The following is a 19928-nucleotide window of genomic DNA, read 5'->3' on the forward strand; positions in this document are numbered from 1 at the left end:
AACTGACTGAGAAAGCCGAAACTCCAGCTCTGCTATGGTACGATCTTACATTTCGTATGATATTAAGCTTTGAAAGGAACAGAAGGGCTCCTTTCTTTTGCATGGTCTCTATTGATGATAGAGCTGCAGGGATTATAATTTATACACTTACTTGTTGCTTAACACATTTTAATTTTATTTCTTTTATAGGATATAGTTTGAAAATGGAGGCCATTATAAAGCAGAAATATGACTCAACTTTCAAATTTTACTTATATTTATGCGACGGGAGAAAATTAAACCAAACATTATTATGCAACTAACGGAAAATCAACCCATCAACTGATTCATCGATCAAAAAGCATTTAGATTCAAATTTAATTTAAATTTAGATTTCTATTAATTGAAAAATAAAATTCGATTATTAATCTCTTACTAAGTTCCAGGCCCTCAGAAAAAAAAAGGGTAAAAAAATAGTCCCAGTCCTCAGAATTCCACATTCTAATAGGAGACAAAGATCACTAGGTACACACAAGCTGTGTACGGAGTAGATGAGAGGTTATCTCAAAGGAAGTCACTAGCAGCTGGGGGAGAGGGAAAGGCCTACAGAAGATGAGACATGAGCTGCGTCTTGAAGGAAGTCAGAGAAACCAAGGGGTAGGGGGGAGGAAGGAGGGCATTCCAGGCATGGGGTCAGCCGGTGCCAAGGCACGAAGACTGGAGATGAGAGTGTGCTGTAGAGATGCAGTCAACAGACCGGTGTGGTATGTGGAGGGAAGCAGAGGGTGATTGAGAAGGGAAGGATTTCTCATAAAACAACGCATTTAAAAGTGTCCATTTCGAAATAGCTGACCCATGAAATGGAGGGCCGGACCATACAGGTCTGTACATCTTCCCTCCGTGAGATTTCAGGCTGTAAACAAAAGCCCTTCCCAGCATTCTTAGCCCGGGAGGACTTTTACTTTGACACACGTCTGTGACTCAGCCCGTCGGCTTTAAGCTAGGGGCGGGGAGTGTGGCCACTGCAGCATAAACAGTGGGGACTGGGCGCCGCGCCGGGGCAGCCTCTGCCTCCCTTAAAGGGCGGGTTCCCGGTGTCCGCGATGACTGAGCGGCCGCGAACACGGCAGTGACAAGTAAGTCACCGCGGCTGGCCGGGGATGGCCGGAGAGCGGGGGGGGGGGAGCTGCGGGGGGGAGCTGGGGGGGAGCCGGGAGGGAGCTGCGGGAGGGAGCCGGGGGGGGGGAGCTGTGGGGGGGAGCCGGGGGGCGCCGGGGGGAGCTGGAGGAGAGCCGGGAGGAGCCGGGGGGGGGGCGCCGGGGGGAGCGGGGGGGAGCCGGGGAGGGGAGCTGGGGGGGAGCCGGGAGGGAGCTGCGGGGGGGAGCCGGGGAGAGGGGGGGGGCGCCGGGGGGAGCGGAGGAGAGCCGGGGGGGGGGGCGCCGGGGTACGCGGGGGGGGAGCGGGGGCAGCCAGGGGGCCGGCGCGGACTCCAAGGTCCCCGCTGTGCGCTCGCTCCCATACTGGAGTCTTTCTGTGCGGTTCCGCCGACACAAACGGGACGGGGCAGAAGCGGAAGCCCGCGCTGCCCTGCCAGGCTGGGGCTCCCTCCCCGGGGGCGCGTAGTCTCCATTGTCAATCAGAAAAGATGCCGGTAAACATGTGGAAGCGTCTTCTGTAGAGCCGCAGGAACCCTGGAGCCCGAGCCGTGCGCACAGGTGTGCACGGAGAGCCTCTGAATACGAAATCTGGGGAGCACGTAGCTGCTGTCCGGGGCACCTTCATCGTAAGCCCCCGGCTTGCCTTTGGGGAGGTGACGAGGGCACGGCCTTTTAGCGTTCCGTGGGTTCATGAGAAACATCGTATGCAGGGGTGAGTCTTGGGCCGCTCCTGGAGGAACCAAACTATGTGTGGTGGCACTCCAGGCTCACCAGCCCGTTCGCTTCTCCCCCAGACCCTCCTCCAACTAGATCCTCCCTCATCTCCACCCCCCCCCCCCAATCTTACTGGCCTATGTCACTTAAGTAGGAATACGAAAGATAGGACTTTTAAACAAAGCCAACCCTTTTTTCCCATCGAAAACTTGGTATTTTCAGGTTAGCAGGCCTAACCCTGCTTCACAGCCAAAACCATACTAATAGAAGATCTCAGGTATTTTAGAATTTGCTATTCTGAAATTGCCTGGGCTCAGTTATACCTTTGCTGGATAAATAGAAAGGGATTTGACAAGTCAGCAGCATAAATAAGACTAGAGGGAGGATTGCTTGCCTGCTTATGAGAACAAACTTTTAAGTGCTTTTTTAGTGCCAACTACTATAGATGCTTTATTCACACACAGAATGAATTGTGAACTGGAATAGGGTCTGGACCCGTGATTTCCCTCCACTCATCAGCTTGTAAAAGTTAAGTGATTTCCCCAGGGTCACACAATAAGTACTGCCTGAGGCAGGACATGAAACCAGGCCTTCATGGTTTTGAGGCTGGTTTTCCATTCATCGTGCCACATTGCCTCTCTAATTGTACATAAGACAAGAAAAAACAGGATGCCAGATAAAAGTGTCCTAAAAGACCAAGTATTGCCAGAAAGCCAGTCCAGCTTTGATGCTTCTGGGAGCAAAGTTCACTTCTGGATTTTTAGGAGTGCCAAAATGCACTTGAGAATGTCTTGGAAGAATAAAGAGTTCCTGATTTGTTTCCAACCTATTTTTTCCTCTTCTCTCTGGATCTTGATTAGAAGCCTTGATCCTCAAGAAGGAAAGGAGTTGAAGAAGTAGGATGGGCAAAGGGAAGGGGGGGGATACTTAAGCAGGTATCCCCTGCTTCTCAAAGCAGTTTGTCAGCTAAGCTGACTTCTTAAAGCTCCTGCCAGGACTCTCTCTGCTTTATACAAAGGCTGATGCTTAACTGTCCACTCCCATGTCCCCTAATCATTCTCATTCTAAGATCAAAGCTTAACCTTTAGGAGTAACTGGTGACACTCTATGTTACTGATCTCTCCAGTCATCCCTGGACTTAGAGGACTTGGATTCAAATCCCACCTCTGACACCACCAGTACTCTTCCTCATCAGTACCCTTCCAGCTCTAGATCTGTGATCCTTTGGTCATTCATCACTTCCAATTCTATCTCCTTGTCTCTGTTCCGAATTCTCTCTGTAGCACTGGGCCTCATGACTATTCTACCCTGTCCTGTCGCCAGCGTGGACTTTGTTCTAGGATAACTGGAGTTAGAGAAGTTTGGGAAAATTCTTTGTTAGCATTATTAAAATATCACATGTATTTCTGGTTCTAGACCCCAAGAAAGACATATCAGAGAAGGGCAGCTAAGCTGATCAAAAACACTTTCATTTCAGGACAGGCTTAAAAAATAGGCTCCTGTAGGCTAGAAAGATCAAGTCTGAGGACAGATATGATCACATTTTATATATTCATGAAGCAGAGATTTCTCCACCAGATCCTGGGATATTCAACAGGGGTCCAGCCCCTTAAAGCTTGAAATAAACAGATTTAAGACAAAAGGAGGAAGTATTGATTTACACAGTGAGTTGGGCTGGGCTCCTAGTTGGCATGAGCTAAAAATATGAATAGGGCAGCTAGGTGGAGAAGTGGATAGAGTGCCAGGCCTGAAGTTGGGAAGACCCCTATTCCGGAGTTCAAATCTGGCTTCAGATGCTTACTAGATGTGTGACTGTGCAAGTCACTTAACCCTGCTTGCCTCAGTTCCTCATTTGTTTAAAAAAAATGAGCTAGAGAAGGAAATGGTAAACCCCTCCAGTATTTTTGCCAAGAAAACCTCAAATGGGGTCACAGAGAATCAGATACAGCTGAACAACAGCAGCAGCAAAATTTGATTAGTTTTAAGATAGGGACTGGACCTGTGATTTCATTACTTTAGGGGAACTCCTTGACCAGAGAACTCTCTCTACCAACACAGGGTGGCACCTTCTCTGTAGTTTATGGTCTCAGAGAATTGCCTAGAGCACTGAGGGGTTAAGTGATTCGTCCAAGGTTACACAGTGAGTTTATCTATGTCGGAGGTAAGAGTTGAATGCAGGTCCTTGTGGCTCTGAGTGCAATTCTCTGTCCATGACACTACCCCACCTCTTTAAAAGGGGTTTAGATAAGTCCATAGATTGTAGATTCATGTTATTAAGGAATTTTTGTGTGGCCTTCTTGACTCTTTGTGTTTGATATCACACCCACACCCACACCCCCCACACACACACATACACAGAAAATCCATGCTCTATCTCAAAAGATCACTTTGTACTTCTGGCAGAAACAGAACACTGAACTAAACTATTAGTATAGGACTATAGCTCCCTAAAAAAAACAGGTCTCCTAATTTCTCTCAGGCTCATGGGTGGTCCCACCTTGATGGGCACAGGAGCTTTGACTTGCTCCTTTTCCAACTTGTGCTGGTTCATCCTTCCTTAGTCAGTTGTCTGGTTCCCCACTGCTGGGGGCTCACTATATTAATACTGACCTTATTGTGGACACCTGATAAGCTTAGTCCACTGTAACTCACAGATCTGCCTACCTTAGCCTCATAGAAGAGATTTCGGGTGTGTACCACTATATATACCCAGCTAGCGTGACATTTCTTAAGAGATAGTGGAATGGTGGAGAGAAGCCTTATTAAAGGGAGCCACTCCATGATTTTCTTTTCTCAGGTTCCCAGAATTCATAGCTAGCCATTATGTACAAACATACCAATCCTAGAATCTTAGAGATGAAAGAGACCTCACCGTCAGTTCACAAGATCTGTATATGAACAACAGTTCCTTACACAACACACCTGACAAGTGGGTATCCAGTCGTGACTTGAACACTAACAGTGACATGGACCCCACTACCTTCCAAAGTAACTCTTCAGTCCCCTTTTGGATATCTTTCACTGTTGAAAAATCTTATCTTATATCAAGTCTAACTTCGACCCATTGTTCCCCATTCTGTCTTCTGGGACCAAGCATAACTGTTCTAGTACTTCTCATAAATGACGTTTAAATTATTTACAGTCATGAAACAAGGTATGTAGCACTTTGCACATCTTAGAGTGCTACCTAAATGCTATTAGCCATCATTGAGGACAGCTATCTTTCTGTTACTCCTCCCCCACCCCCAGTCTTCTTTTCTTCAAGCTAAACCTCCTGCCAAGTTCCTTCAGCTGCTCCTCTTAACATGGTCGTCATCCTCACTGCCCTCCACTGGACACTGGCTCATGCCTCTAGTAAGAAGCAGCTAGGTGGTACCATGGATAGAGCCTAGAACTTGGGGTCAGGAAGACCTGAGTTCAAATCTAGCATTAGACGCTTACTAGCTGTGTTAGACGCTGGGCAAATCACTTGACCTCTGTCTGCCTCAGTTTCCTCATCTGTAAATTGGGGATAACAATAGCACCTATTTCACAGGGTGCTTGTAGGGATCAAATGACAACATTTGTAAAGCACAGTATAAGTTTAGGGGGCAGCTGGGTGGCAAAATGGATAGAGCACTGGACTTGGAATCAGCAGCACTCATCTTCATAAGTTCAAATACAGCCTCAGATACTTACTAGCCATATGACCCTGAGCAAGGCTTAACCTTGTTTGCCTCAGTTTCCTCACATGTAAAATGAACTAGAGAAGGAAATGATGAACCATTCCAGTATGTTTAAAAAAGTGGGGGGGGGGGTGGCCCACAGAGAGTCGGACACAACTGAAACAACTAAATAACAACGAATAAAATTGCAAATCCAAAAGTCAAATAGAAATGCTAGCTATTATTAACTTGTTAAGACTAATTTAGATCTACTCCTGCCAGGAAACAAGTGGATGAACACAATGCAACAGAATCAAATGTAATCAGTACACATAGATTTTTCTTTTTCAAACCAACTGCACAGTATAGAAGGTAGTACTTTTCTCACAGTGTTGTTGTGGGTTTAAATGAGTTAACACATGCAGAATGCTTTGCAAATCTTAAAGCCTTATATGAACGCTGGGCATTATTATTGAGTGCCTTTTCTAAGATGTGGTGTCTAGATTGAATCAAATACTCCAGTTGTAGTCTAACCATGATGGACAACAACTGTTTGGTTATCACTAGTTCAGGACAGTACCTGGCACATAGTGGCTGCTAAATAAATGCTTGTTGGTTGGTTGATTGACATTCTGTCTCTTAATTCAGTCTAAAATTGCATCATTAGATTTTGATTGTCATAGCACATTGTTGAATTTTTGAGTTTGTATTTCCCTAACCCCTACCCCCCTAAATCTTTTGCCGATGAATTTTGTGCCTTTTTCAGCTTCTATTTGTGTAATTGATTACTTAAGTCCAAGTATAAGACTTTACATTGATCTCTATTAAATTTCATCTAACCACTTGCAGCCCAATGTTTTAACCTATTAAGAATTTTTTAAAAATCTCACCTGATATCTAGCATGTTCACTATCCCTCCAAGCTTTGTGTCATCTACAAGTTTGATGACCATCTATGCCTTTCACTGACAAAAGTGTTAAATAGCACAGATTCCTAGACCATTAGATTAGAAACCAATGCGGACATCTTCTTTTTCCTTTCTAACAATTTCATTCTTATTTGTTCATGAATTTCAGTTTGAAAGACTTCTACTTGTTCTAACAGGGATGGTGTGCTTAGTTTCTTAGTTTTTACCTGAAATGGGGATGGGGACTGGGTTTGTGATATCCTTGACCCTAGGGAGCTCCTATAGTGCCTTCACTTTACCAAGGCAGGTTGGAACCTTTTCTTTTCTTCTCTTTTTCCCTGTTTTCTCTCTTCTTTCATCTTCTTTCTTCTCCTCTTTTCCTCTCCTTTCTTCTCATCTCTCCCCTCTTCTCTTATCCTTTCTTTCTCTCTCCTCTCTATTCTTCCACTCCTCTTTTTCTCTCTTTTCTCCTTTATGCTCCTCATCTCTCCTCTCCTCTCCATTCTTCTCTTCCTCCCCTCAATTCCTCTCCTCTCTCCTCTCCTATCATTTTCTCTCCTCTCTTCTTCTCTTCTCTCCTCTTCGTTCTCCTCTGTATTCTCCTCCTCCACCCCTTAATTCTTCTCCCCTTCTGTCCCCTTTCCTCTCCTTTCCCCAACTGTTACCATTATCTAGACCTCTGAGGGTTTAAGTGATTTGCTCAGGGTCACAAAGTCGGGAGGTGTTGGAGGCAGGACTTCAGCCCAGGTCTTACTGGCTTCCAGGTCAGCCCTCTATCCACTGTACCACTTGGTATTTCTCTTCTGAATGCTCTGTACTCTCACTCTTAATTACTCAGTACTGATTTTCGCCACTACTTTAGTCTGAATTAGGGAACTCAATGATATTTTCACACATGCAGTTTGCAGTATCATAGATCTAGAGCCGAATGGGACCTCAGAGCTCATCCAGTCTACCCCCATCATTTTAGAGTAAGGAAATGGATGCAGATGAGATGTGAAAAGCACATCTGAAAAAGATCAGAGGGTTTTAGAGGACCACAAACTTAGCAAGTCCATAGTGTGATGTGACATTAAAAAAAAAAAACAAGTTGCCAGAAGTCATACAAATAGCAGGTATCAGAGGCACGATTTGAACCCAGTTCCTTTGACCATATAACCAGTGCCGTCTCTACTGTATATTGTTACCTCTCTGTATTTCTTTTCAAATAATATATACTTCAGATTTTTAGTTAATTGGGACTGGCTTTCTACATTAATGAAGTTTGATAGGTAATTGCTTTTGTAGTGTAGTTATGATGTTAGACTTAGCAGATGTGTGAGTTCAAATGGGTTGTCTCTCAGTATTAGTCTCTGTGTGTTGTCAGGCTACTTGAAGTTAAAGAATTGGGGAGGGGGAGGAATGGTCAATCAGTCAGTCAGTGGACACTTATTTTTTTTTTTTTAAATGCAATTTATTTCTTTAACATATTTGGTTTTCAGCATTGATTTTCACAACAGTTTGAATTACAAATTTTCTCCCCATTTCTGCCCTCCCCCCCCACTCCAAGATGGCGTATATTCTGGTTGCCCTGTTCCCCAGTCAGCCCTCCCCTCTATCACCCCCCTCCCCTCTCATCCCCTTTTCCCTTCCTTTCTTGTAGGGCAAGATAAATTTCTACGCCCCATTGCCTGTGTATCTTATTTTTTAGTTGCATACAAAAAGTTTTTTTGTTTTTGAACATCTGATTTTAAAACTTTGAGTTCCAAATTCCCTTCCCTCTTCCCTTCCCATCCACCCTCCCTAAGAAGTTGAGCAATTCAACCTAGGCCACACATGTATCATTATGTATAACCCTTCCACAATACTCATGTTGTGAAAGGCTAACTACATTTTGCTCCTTCCCAACCCATCCCGCTTTATTGAATTTTCTCCCTTGACCCTGTCCCCTTTCCAAAGTGTTTGTTTTGGTTACCTCCACCCCCATCTGCCCTCCACTCCATCATCCCCCCGCCTTTTATTTTTTTTTTTTATCTTCCTCCCTCTTCTTTCCTGTGGGGTAAGATACCCAACTGAGTATGTATGGTATTCCCCCTCAGGCCAAATCTGATGAGAGCAAGGTTCACTCATTCCCCCCTCACCTGCCCTCTCCCCTCCTCCCATAGAACTGCTTCCTCTTGCCACCTTTATGCGAGATAATCCACCCCATTCTATCTCTCCCTATCTCCCTCTCTCAGTATGTTACTCTCTCATCCCTTAATTTCATTTTATTTCTTTTAGATATCTTCCCTTCATCCTCAACTCACCCTGTGGCTGCTCTCTCTCTTTTACATATATATATATACACATACATACACATACATACATATACACATAGATACATACATACATACACATTCACTTATATATATACTTAAACATATATATATATATGCATATATATATATATGCATATTCCCTTCAACTACCCTAATACTGAGGTCTCATGAATCATACTCATCATCTTTCCATGTAGGAATGTAAACAAAACAGTTCAACTTTAGTAAGTCCCTTGCAATTTCCGTTTCTTGATTACCTTTTCATGCTTCTCTGATTCTTGTGTTTGAAAGTCAAATTTTCTATTCAGTTCTGGTCTTTTCACTGAGAAAGCTTGAAAGTCCTCTATTTTATTGAAAATCCATATTTTGCCTTGGAACATGATACTCAGTTTTGCTGGGTAGGTGATTCTAGGTTTTAATCCTAGCTCCATTGACCTCCGGAATATCGCATTCCAAGCCCTTCGATCTCTTAATGTAGAAGCTGCCAGATCTTGGGTTATTCTGATTGGGTTTCCACAATACTCAAATTGTTTCTTTCTGGCTGCTTGCAGTATTTTCTCCTTGATCTGGGAGCTCTGGAATTTGGCAACAATATTCCTAGGAGATTTCTTTTGGGATCTATTTGCAGAGGCGATCGATGGATTCTTTCAATTTCTATTTTGCCCTGTGGCTCTAGAATATCAGGGCAGTTCTCCTTGATAATTTCCTGTAAGATGGTATCTAGGCTCTTTTTTTGATCATGGCTTTCAGGTAGTCCAATAATTTTTAAATTATCTCTCCTGGATCTATTTTCCAGGTCAGTGGTTTTTCCAAGGAGATATTTCACATTGTCTTCCATTTTTTCATTCCTCTGGTTCTGTTTTATAATATCCTGATTTCTCATAAATTCACTAGCTTCCACTTGCTCCAATCTAATTTTTAAAGTAGTATTTTCTTCAGTGGTCTTTTGGACCTCCTTTTCCATTTGGCTAATTCTGCCTTTCAAGGAATTCTTCTCCTCATTGGCTTTTTGGAGCTCTTTTGCCATTTGAGTTAGTCTATTTTTTAAGGTGTTGTTTTCTTCAGTGTATTTTTCAGTATTTTTTTGGGTCTCCTTTAGCAAGTCATTGACTTGTTTTTCATGGTTTTCTCGCATCCTTCTTATTTCTCTTCCCAATTTTTCCTCTACTTCTCTAACTTGCTTTTCCAAATCCTTTTTGAGTTCTTCTATGGTCTGGGGCCAGTTCATGTTTTTCTTGGAGGCTTTGGTTGTAGGCTCTATGGCTTTGTTGTCTTCTTTAGGCTGTATGTTTTGGTCTTCTTTGTCACCAAAGAAAGAATCCAAGTCTGAGACTGAATCTGGGCGCGTTTTCGCGTCCTGGCCATATTCCCAACTAACTAACTTGACCCTTGAGTTTTTCAGTGGGGTATGACTGCTTGTAGATTACAGAGTTCTATGTTCTACGTTTGGGGGGGAGGTGCCAGCTCTGTCAGAGCCGCACTCCTCCTTCCCCAAGGACCCCCAGTCCAGACTGGGCTCAGATCTTCGGCAGGCTGTGCACCCCTGCTGCGATCCGCCACTTAATTCCTCCCACCAGGTGGGCCTGGAGCCGGAAGTAACAACAGCTGTAGCTGCCCCACCTCCGCTGCCCCCGGGGCTGGAAGCCGAACCGCGAACTCCTTCCACTCCCGCAGCTTTTCCCACTAACCTTCTCCGCAGTCTTTGGTGTTTGTGGGTCGAGGGGTCTGGTAACTGCCGCAGCTCACATATTCAGGGCGCTAGGGCCCCCTCCGCCCGGCTTCCGGTCTGGATCGTCCACGCCGTTCCAGCTGGGCTCTGCTCCACTCCGTTCCCAGCTCCCAGCTCCCAGCTCCCAGCTCCGTGTGGAATAGAGCTCACCCAGAGACCATCCGGGCTGTCCTGGGCTGGAGCCCTGCTTCCCTCTGCTGTTCTGTGGGTTCTGCCGTTCTAGAACTGGTTCAGAGCCATTTTTATAGGTTTTTGGAGGGACTTGGGTACGGAGCTCACTCTAGTCCGTGCTTACCAGCCGCCATCTTGGCTCGTCAGTGGACACTTATTAAATACCTACCCAACACCGGAATTGTTAAGCACTTGGGATACAAAAAAAGAATCAAAAGATAGCCCCTGCCCTCAAGGAGTTTACAGTCTAAGGGGAAGACAGCATGCAAACAGATACATACAAAGCAAGTTACATAGAGGGTAAATAGGAAATTAACAGAGGGAAGGTACTAGAATTAATAGGGCATCTAGGTGGTACAGTAGATAGAGCACCACTGGGCTCGGAATTAGGGAGACCTGACCGAGTTCAAATCCAGCCTCAGACACTTACTAGCTGTGTGACTTTGGGCGAATCACTTAACCCTGTTTGTGTCAGTTTCCTCTTCTGAAAAATAAGCTGGAGAAGGAAATGATAAACCATTCCAGTGTCTTTGCCAAGAAAACCCCAAAGGGGGTCACAAAAAGTCAGACACGACTGAGATAACTCAACAACAACAGGGAAAGCTTCCAGTAAACGATGAGATTTTGATTGGGACTTAAAGGAAGCCGGGGAGGTCAGTAGTCAGAACAGAGGAGGGAGAATGTTCCAGGAATGAGGGACAGCAAGAGGAAGTGCCTGGAGCTGAAGGCCGGATGATTTAGCAAAATTATGTATTTCTGGTTGCAAGGAGAAAAACCTTTTTATTATAGGAAATCTCAAATAGCATCTTAATCAGAGTCATCTATAGCAATACATTAAAACCACACCTATTCAATAGAAACTTCTAAAATTACCTCTTCTTCTTGTGTCCCAAATAGCCTTTTTTTTAAAAGCATGGAACTGCACGTCAGGTACCACTAGAAAACATACACAAATACCCTTGGCACCTTTACAGGGGATATGTTTCCTGGAAGCATAGATCACTCACTCCTCCTAGCACCAACACCACACCCCCCCCCCACCCCTTTCCCCCACAGCTCCAGCCTCAGTGGCCTGGCTGACTGACAGTACTCCTGTTCACATTCCAGCCTGCATTCCCACCCCTGACCTCACCAGCAGGTTGGAACCATCGCCTCCCCAGCTGAAACAAGCAACTACTCTCTCCCCACCAGGTCTTCTTCCAAACAAGAAGGGACTAGGTTATCTATCTGAGCTGCTTTCCAAATAAAGAACAGCTCTCAAGTTGCTTTAAAAGAATAAATAAGGCAGGCACAGTGAAAGGACATTGGCAGCTGCCTTGCACAGGCCACTATCTGTCTATTAAGGCAGGGTGAGTCATTTAAGTTAGAGGCAAGTCAGGTAAACCATTCAGAAGACTGAAAAATATAAGAGCTTCTCAAAGCTATTTCAGGAAACAAACAGCAAAGTTTGGCACACCAGCATGAAGCACAAGCATCTTCGGTGTATTTCAGGCCACGGGGGCTGATCAGGTGGCTTCCTGTGGACATGGTCCAGGGGTTATAGGCTCGTCCCTCAAATCACAGAAAAAGAATTTACGGGGTCTGTGAAGGAACTTGAGAAGCAAAACATGTTTTCATTTCAGACATTGGTTTAAAGCCTTCCAGAGAGGATCATTTTCCATATTGGGAAATTCATTTCTCTAGAAATTCCTCATGTTGCTTTATTGCCTATATTCTGGCTTTAACCTGTAAGGAAAAAAGAGACCATCATAATGTTGTGTTTCTTAAATCTCCCTCTAACTGTGTCTAAGGTGAAGAATTCAGGTGCTTCTGATCTCCTGTTATTGCTTCTCTTTAATCTCTTAAATACCATTTTGGATTCTTTGCATCATCTAATAACAGCTAGCATTTATGTAGCACTTTAAGGTTTTGAAGTGCTTTACAAATACTATCTCATTTGACCCTCACAACATGCCTGGGAGGTGGATGCTATTGTTAAATCCATTTTACAGATGGGGAAGCTGAGGCAGGAAGCATTTAAGTGACTCGACCAAGGTCACTCAGCTAGTAAGTATTTGAAGTGGGATTGACACTTGTCTTCCCGACCTCAGGCCCAGTGCTCTGTTCGTTGTGCCATCCAGCTGCCTCCCAAATTCTTAGGCTCATTTTTCTTGTGGTGCTTAGCGCAGTGATTGGCATATAGTTAGTACTAGTTGACTAGTGCCTAGTACTGTCCTAGTACTTTTAATCTGATTAGGGCTGAGTAACAAGGAGATCATTTAGCAGTTTCTGCAGTCCATGCCCCTCTTAATGCTTCCCAAATAATATTTGCTTCACTAATTATAGTGCCACTTTGTTGATTGGGGTGGCGAGGTTTTAGGTCCTTAGGTTTTTTCTTTCATACCAAATGAGATAATATTTATAAAATGCTTAGCTATATAGTAGGTGCTAAATAAATGCTTATTCCCTTTCCCTGCCCCTTCACGTGCAAACAGTTGCTCTGCGTTTTTTTTACAGTATTCGTTGTTGTTCAGTTGTTTCAATTGTGTCCGACTCTTCATGACCCCTTTTGGGGGTTTTCTTCACAAAGATACTAGAGCGGTTTGCCATCTCCTTCTCCACCTCATTTTACAGATGAGGAAACTGAGACAAACAAGGTTAAATGACTTGCCCAGGGTCACACAGTTAGGAAGTGTCTGAGGCCAGTTTTGAACTCAGGAAGATGAGTTTTCCTGACTCCAGGCACTGTAGCACCTAGTGGCTCCAGAAGGGACCTTAGCATTGCTCTAGTCCAACACCCTAATTTTAAAGGAGAGGTAACCAAGATCGAGGAGAACAAGTTGCTTATTTGCTTAAGATTGTCATGTAATTTAGTAGCAGAGGCAGGATTGTGGTAAAGGGGAACCTTTGGATTTGGAGTCAGAAAACCTGGGTTCAAAATCCATACTCTGTCACTTACTACCTGGGCAAGTCACTTAACTTCTCTTGGCCGTAATTTCCTCAGCTGTAAAATAGGAAGGGGGGGGGGAGGCGGGGGATAGATGGCTCCTGAGGTCCCTTGCAGCTCTCAATCAGTGATGGTATGATTCTAACCCAGGCCTTCTGCCTCCAGATTCAGTGTTCCTCACTGTGGATCCCTGCACTTCAGGGACCATGATGGGAAACATTGGGGTGACAGGCAGAAAGAGAGAGGAAGAGGAAGAGGAAGGGGAAGGGAATAAGCACTTAACATAGTGCCCGCTGGGTTCCAGGTACTGTGCTAAGAATTTTACAAATGTCATCTGATTTGATCCTCTCAACAACTTTGTGATGTGGGTGCTGTAATTATCCCTATTTTACAGTCGGAGAAACTGAGGCAGATAGAAGTTAAATGAGTCGCCTGGGGGTCACAGAGCTAGTCTGTGTCTGAGGCTGAATTGGAATTTTTGCCATCGAAGGTGAGGGAAAAGACCAAAGGCTATCCAGTCGCAAATCGGGTTGCAGAGAAAGAAGAGAGGGTGTTAACTTCCAATACCAGCAGTTCAGACACTTTTACTTTGCCTCACTTACAGTCCTTTTCTTAATCTTTCCTGTTGTTGTTTAATCAGTGTGTCATGTCTGACTCTTTGTGACTCCGTTTGGGGTTTTCTTGACAGAGATCCTGGAGTGGTTCATCATTTCTTTCTCTAGCTCATGTTACAGACAAGGAAACTGAGGCAAACAGGGTTGAGTGACTTGCCCAGGATCATGCAGCTAGTAAGTGTCTCGGGCTGGATTTGATCTTCTGTCTTCCTGACTCCAGGATTGGCACTCTACCCATTCAGCCACCTAGCTGGCCCATCTGGCCGTAGTGTTGTTTAAAGAAGGAGGTGGGAAGTAAGAATGGTAGTGCCAGCTTTCCACTGCCCTTGTCTGCTGCTCTTAACTTTATCCTGCTATCAGAGCCATTGTTTTCATCACACGTGAAAATAAGTAGCAAGAAATGCAACAGGCGACCTGGAAGTAAAGATATCCACACTAGGCCTCCAAGATGCCCAGCCTATCTAGTAGTAAGGCTAGCATTCGCTGCTTTGGGTTTACCGATTCAGAGTCAGGAAATTCTTGATTATCTAACCTAACCCTGCACCCTCCCACCGACCCCCACTTTAAAAAATAGAGTTTTATTGATATCTTTGATTTTTACATCTCTTACATTTTCCTGTGTATTCCTCTCCCATATCCTCCCAGGGAGCAATCCTATATAACGAAGAATTAAAGGGACTAAAAAGAAAAGAAGAAATAGAGGGAAAATAAACAAAACTGATGGATGCATTGAAAAAAATCTGAAGTTAGATGCAGTGTTCCATGGAGCCCTCCCCCCAGCTCTGCAAAGGAAGGGCAGCTCTTCTGTGGGACCACATGGAGCCCTCCCCCCAGCTCTGCAAAGGAAGGGCAGCTCTTCTGTGGGACCACATGGAGCCCTCCCCCCAGCTCTGCAAAGGAAGGGCAGCTCTTCTGTGGGACCACATTTGTTCATTAGAATTTCTCAGTAGTCATCTTCCATTGTTTTGGGGACGTTCGTTCCATTTACACTGATGCAGTCCCTTGGTATGTTGTTTCTTGACTTTGCTTATTTTGCTTTGTAAATCTCTTGAGTTCAAATTCAGCGTCAGACACTTACTAGCTCTGTGACCCTGGGCAAATCACTGTTAACCTCTGCTTGCCTAAGAGGCACCTAGATATGTCGCTCAGTGGATAGAGAGTGCTGGGTCTGGAGTCAGAAGACCTGATTTCAAATCAGGCTTCAGACATTAGCTGTGTGACCCTAGGCAAGTCACTTAACCCATTTCCCTTAATCCACTGAAGAAGGAAAGGGCAAATCACTCTAGTATCTATGCCAAGAAAACTCCATGGACCATATTGATGTGCTGTGGTCCATTAAGAGTCTGACATGAATAAACAATTCCCTACAGTGTGTCCATTACCATAGTAACCTGTTGATTCTTCTCTTCCCACATTCCTAGCACAGTACCTGACACGTAGTGGACACTTAATAAGTCATTTTTTTCCTTCCTTCCTTTTTCCCTTCCTTTCTCCCTTTCCTTCCTTCCTTCCTTCCTTCCTTCCTTCCTTCCTTCCTTCCTTCCTTCCTTCCTTTCTTCCTTCTTCCCTTCCTTCCTCCCTTTCCTGCCTTCCTTCTTCTCTCAGAGTCTGTGTGTATTTGTGGGGACCTTAGATTTATGGCAGGAATAGTTCATGGTCACTGTTATTAATATATCTGGGAAGTGACTATATTTCTTACAAAAGATCTGCTTAAGGAGGGAAAGAGTGGGTTCCAGCTCACTTGAGTCCTGCATTTCCATTTTTAGAGAGTTTTTGGCCAGGCATAGGTTGGACTTTTGGTCAAGAATGAAGAAGCAGTGTGGTGTATGGGATAGAGAGCTGATCCCTAAGTCAGGAAGCGCTGGGTTCAAGTTCCACCTTTAACCTGTATTGGCTGTGTGGCTCTAGAAAAGTTACTTACTATCTCAAGACTTTCAGTCAATCAGTGAGCATTTATTAAGTACCTACTGTATGCCAGGCACTGTGCTAAGCATTGAAAATCCAAAGAAAGGCAAAGACAGTCTGCTGTGAAAGAGCTCACAGACTAACAAGGGAGACAACATGGAAATGACTGTGTATAAACAAACCGTATATCAGGTAAATTTGAAATAATCAGCAGAGGGAAGGCACTAGAATTAAGGGGAATCAAGAAAGGCTTCTTGTAGAAGGCCAGATTTTAGCTGGGACTTGAAGGAAGCTGGGGAAACCAGGAAGTGGAAATGAGGAGGGAGAGACTTGTAGGCATGGAGGACAGTTGGTGAAAATGTGTGGAGCTGGGAGATGGAGTGTCCTGTATGAGGAACAGCAGGAGGCTGTGTGTCGTGAGGTTGGGGTTCAAGGTGTAAGAAGGCTGGAGAAGGTGGAGTGGGGCAGGTTGGGAAGGGCTTGGATTTTGTATTTGATCCTAGAGGAGATAAGAGCCAGTGGAGTCTACTGGATGGGGCATGGGGGATGGGGGACGGGGGACGTGGTCAGATCTGTACTTCAGGAAGACAAAGAGGTTATGAGGGTCTGCACCAGACTGGCAGCAGTGTCAGAGGAGAGAAATTGCAGATCTGCGTTGACAAGAGGGACTTTCCTCACTGGGATTACCTTTTATCGAGGAAAGTAAAAAAAAAAAAAATAAGTTGGACTAGACTATGAGTTCCCTTATGATTCTCTCTTTTTATGAAATTTACACTGCAGTGAATCTGTGATCTTATCTATTTAAGTAAGCCCTCTAACACCACAAATCCCAGCCCATCTGTGTCTTCTCATCCTTGGCAATTCTTCTTCATGCCCTTGCATAGATCCTCCACGGAAGGAATTGCCCACTTCACAGGCCTTTTAATATTCCATGGGTATCTGTGTGTCACTTTGGCTGTCCGACTAGAGGCAGCTTTGTGGCACAGTGGATAGAATGCTACACCTAGAGTGGGAAGACCTTAGCCCACATCCTGTCTCTGATACTACATGTATGACTTTGGACAAATTCATTTAACTGCTGTCTGCCTCAGTTTCTCATCTGTAAAAGGGGGTAGTAATATCACCTAGCTCCCAGGTCCATTGTGGGGATCAAATGAGATGAGATTGATAAAGCACTTTAAACCTTAGAGGGCTCTATAAATGCTACCTATTTTATTATCTGTCCCACCTCCTGATCTTATACATTTAATGTTTGCAAATCCTTTTCTTCACAGCTGTCCTGTTTTCAAGGAAGTAAGAGTATCATTATCTGCATTTAACAGATGGCATAATTGAGAAGTCAAGTGGCTTGTGGGTGGTCACACAGCTAGTAAGTTTCTGAGGCAGGATTTAGGCCCATGCCTTTCCACAGACTGCTACTCCGTGTTGCCTCTTAAGGAAAAGCAAATGTGTACTTTTGAAAATTATGCCCTTGCGTTGAGGAAGAAAAGACATGCTATTTTAGAAACCTATTGTGTGACTAAAATGGCAACCTCATTCTTTTCTCTTAGAGGGACTTTCTGGCCAATCATCCACAAGAACCACAAGCCAGGCTATAAGAACTAACAGACTGGTTAACAGCAAACTGATGATGCCACAAACTGTTGAGCCTCTCATTATGGAAACCCAAGTCAGGTCCAATAATCAGCTTTTCTTGTCTGGCAAACAATACCACAGCGGTCCAGTTAAATGCTGCATTGACATGGAACCTAAACTTTCCCCTGCTATCCAGCTACCTAACCAAGTACTCTTTCCTGAAAAAGCTAAAGCTGGTTCTAACAAGTAGTGTCCTTAGCATGCTAAGAAATCTTTTCTCTTTTGTCTGGCTGTCCTCTTTTTACCTCTCCCTTCCTTGCTTCTCTCATCTCTTCCATAGAGCAGTCTCTGTGAAGACAGAGATTCTGATTCAGCCTGAAGGGCAGATGAAGCATGGGCAGCCAACAAAGTATTCACACTCCTTGGTCACCCCTTACCCAGATAATTAAGATCTTCTCCCAACCTTTCTGCTGGCTTGTTTTTGGCCTCTGTCATATTTGCGTTGGATATAGCTGTAAGGACCTAAGTCAGCAATGGCCAAATGAAGGTTCCTTTGATAAATACAAATTAATTCACCCTGGAGGTTGCCTAGAAGATTCCCATCCTAAACAGAGGATTTGGTTCCTTTGGGTGGACCAAATGACATGAAAACACAGAAAAACATCACCTCTAGCCTTAAAGATTCCCTTGAAAAAGTCTAAGATCAAATTAAAGAGCTCAAAATTAAGGCAGGAGAAGAAGCAGATCCAGATTGAACCCCGTCCCCAGTCAGAGACTCAGATTACAAAATGTGCCCTGGACAGCTGCTGATAATGTTAATTACAGAAGTCTTCTCCCACCCGTGTCTGAGGATCTTGTAAATTTTAGGAGAAAGCTCAGGGATCTTATGGCACTCCACTGTCCTACTCATTGGGATCTAATATGATTCTTCTGATATAGCCACCCTTCCTGTGCAGTTTATTAGCACCCTAAGGAGGCTACTCACTGGAAGCAGCTTTAGCTTACAGCAAATAGGACTTGGTTATGTAGTTGTAGTAGGGCAAGGTTTAGGTTAGGCAGCAGATAGGCAGCATTCTGTGGCACTCTCAGCCCTCACTCGCTCAAATCGAAGTCAACTGCAAAGTCGTGTCATCATTGCCCTGATGCCATGGTTGTCCTACTCCAGAAGAGGTACCTGTAGTTCACAGCATGAACACCAGGACAGCAGACGACCTGACCCATTGCTGGGGCCACCTGCCACAGATGCTGCCTGCTAACGGTATCTTTGGGTCCTCCCAGCTTCTAATGCCATCCCCTCTCAGATTGCCTTCTGTCTATTCTTTATGGATCCTGTATGATGTTGTGGAATTGTTTCAGTTCGGTCTGACTCCTCATGACTTCATTTGGGGTTTTCTTGGCAAAGATCCCGAAGTGGTTTGCCATTTCCTTCTCTAGCTCATCTTACTGATGAGGAAACTGAGGCAAACAGGGTAAAGTGATTTGCCCAGGGTCACACAAGTCGTAAGTGTCTGAGAGCAGATTTGAACTCAGGTCTTCCTAACTCCAGGCCCAATGCTCTATCCACTGTGCTGCCCCCAGACGATATCTAAATACAAGTAAAAATTCACTATAAAACTAACGAAACTTTCCCCTTCTATTTCCCAGTACTCAAATCTCAAAGGACGTGGCAGAAGCAGGCAACTGCACCTGTAATTGAGTCATTACTTTGGGAGTCTTGTCATTTTGTGGGGGAGATATGGAAGAACAAGTTTTTCCTGAACCTCACCTCCTCAGGAACCTCCATTTCCCATAGATTCCTCGTAGCTGCTCTTCTCAAGGCCATCCGCCTCCCCTCCCAAATTTTTGTCATCTACTGCCCTGTACACACTGAACTTCTGATCCTGTTTCTCTTGGCAACACCTGTGCTAATTGTGTGGCTCAAGGTGCTGCAGAATTAGGTGAGCTCACCTCACCTCATTCTTACCTTTCCCAGCAGTCTTTTCATTTCCTCTTAAATGAAATGAACTCATTTCCTCTCTAAACACAAAATCAAGATGGACGTCTCTAAGCTACTACACTAATTTTCAGGGTTTGAGATTGGACCAAACAGAAACTGTTGCCCTCACATCCCTGATCTTTTGACTTGTTCTTGTGACCCATTAGACAGGCCACATGTGCAAAGCAGGGATGGCATCATGACTAATAAAAGGGAATCTGTCAGATGGCTGCTTTCATCATCCAGAGTTGCATTACTTGCAAAAAATATCATGTGGTAAAAGGCAAAAAGCCTACAGTAGCACTCTGAGGAGACCTAATCTCCCATTCCATGCA

The 19928-nt window shown here is 44.5% G+C and overlaps 1 protein-coding gene across 3 annotated transcripts in view; it reads left to right on the plus strand.

Moving 5' to 3' along the window:
• Positions 1-981: 981 nt before the first annotated feature.
• KCTD20 (potassium channel tetramerization domain containing 20) overlaps positions 982-19928 on the plus strand; it is a 78736-nt gene continuing 59789 nt past the window's right edge. The window contains exon 1 of one of the 3 annotated variants that reach the window (XM_036766934.1): positions 982-1115. The gene's annotated coding sequence lies outside the window, so the exon portion shown is untranslated. Of the gene's footprint in view, positions 1116-1619; positions 1695-1830; positions 1849-19928 lie in introns of those variants that run through there. The other 2 variants (XM_036766935.1, XM_036766936.1) reach the window with 2 other exon arrangements.

Source organism: Trichosurus vulpecula, chromosome 7 (genome assembly GCF_011100635.1).
Source record: "Trichosurus vulpecula isolate mTriVul1 chromosome 7, mTriVul1.pri, whole genome shotgun sequence".
NCBI classification, from domain to species: Eukaryota; Metazoa; Chordata; class Mammalia; order Diprotodontia; family Phalangeridae; genus Trichosurus; species Trichosurus vulpecula.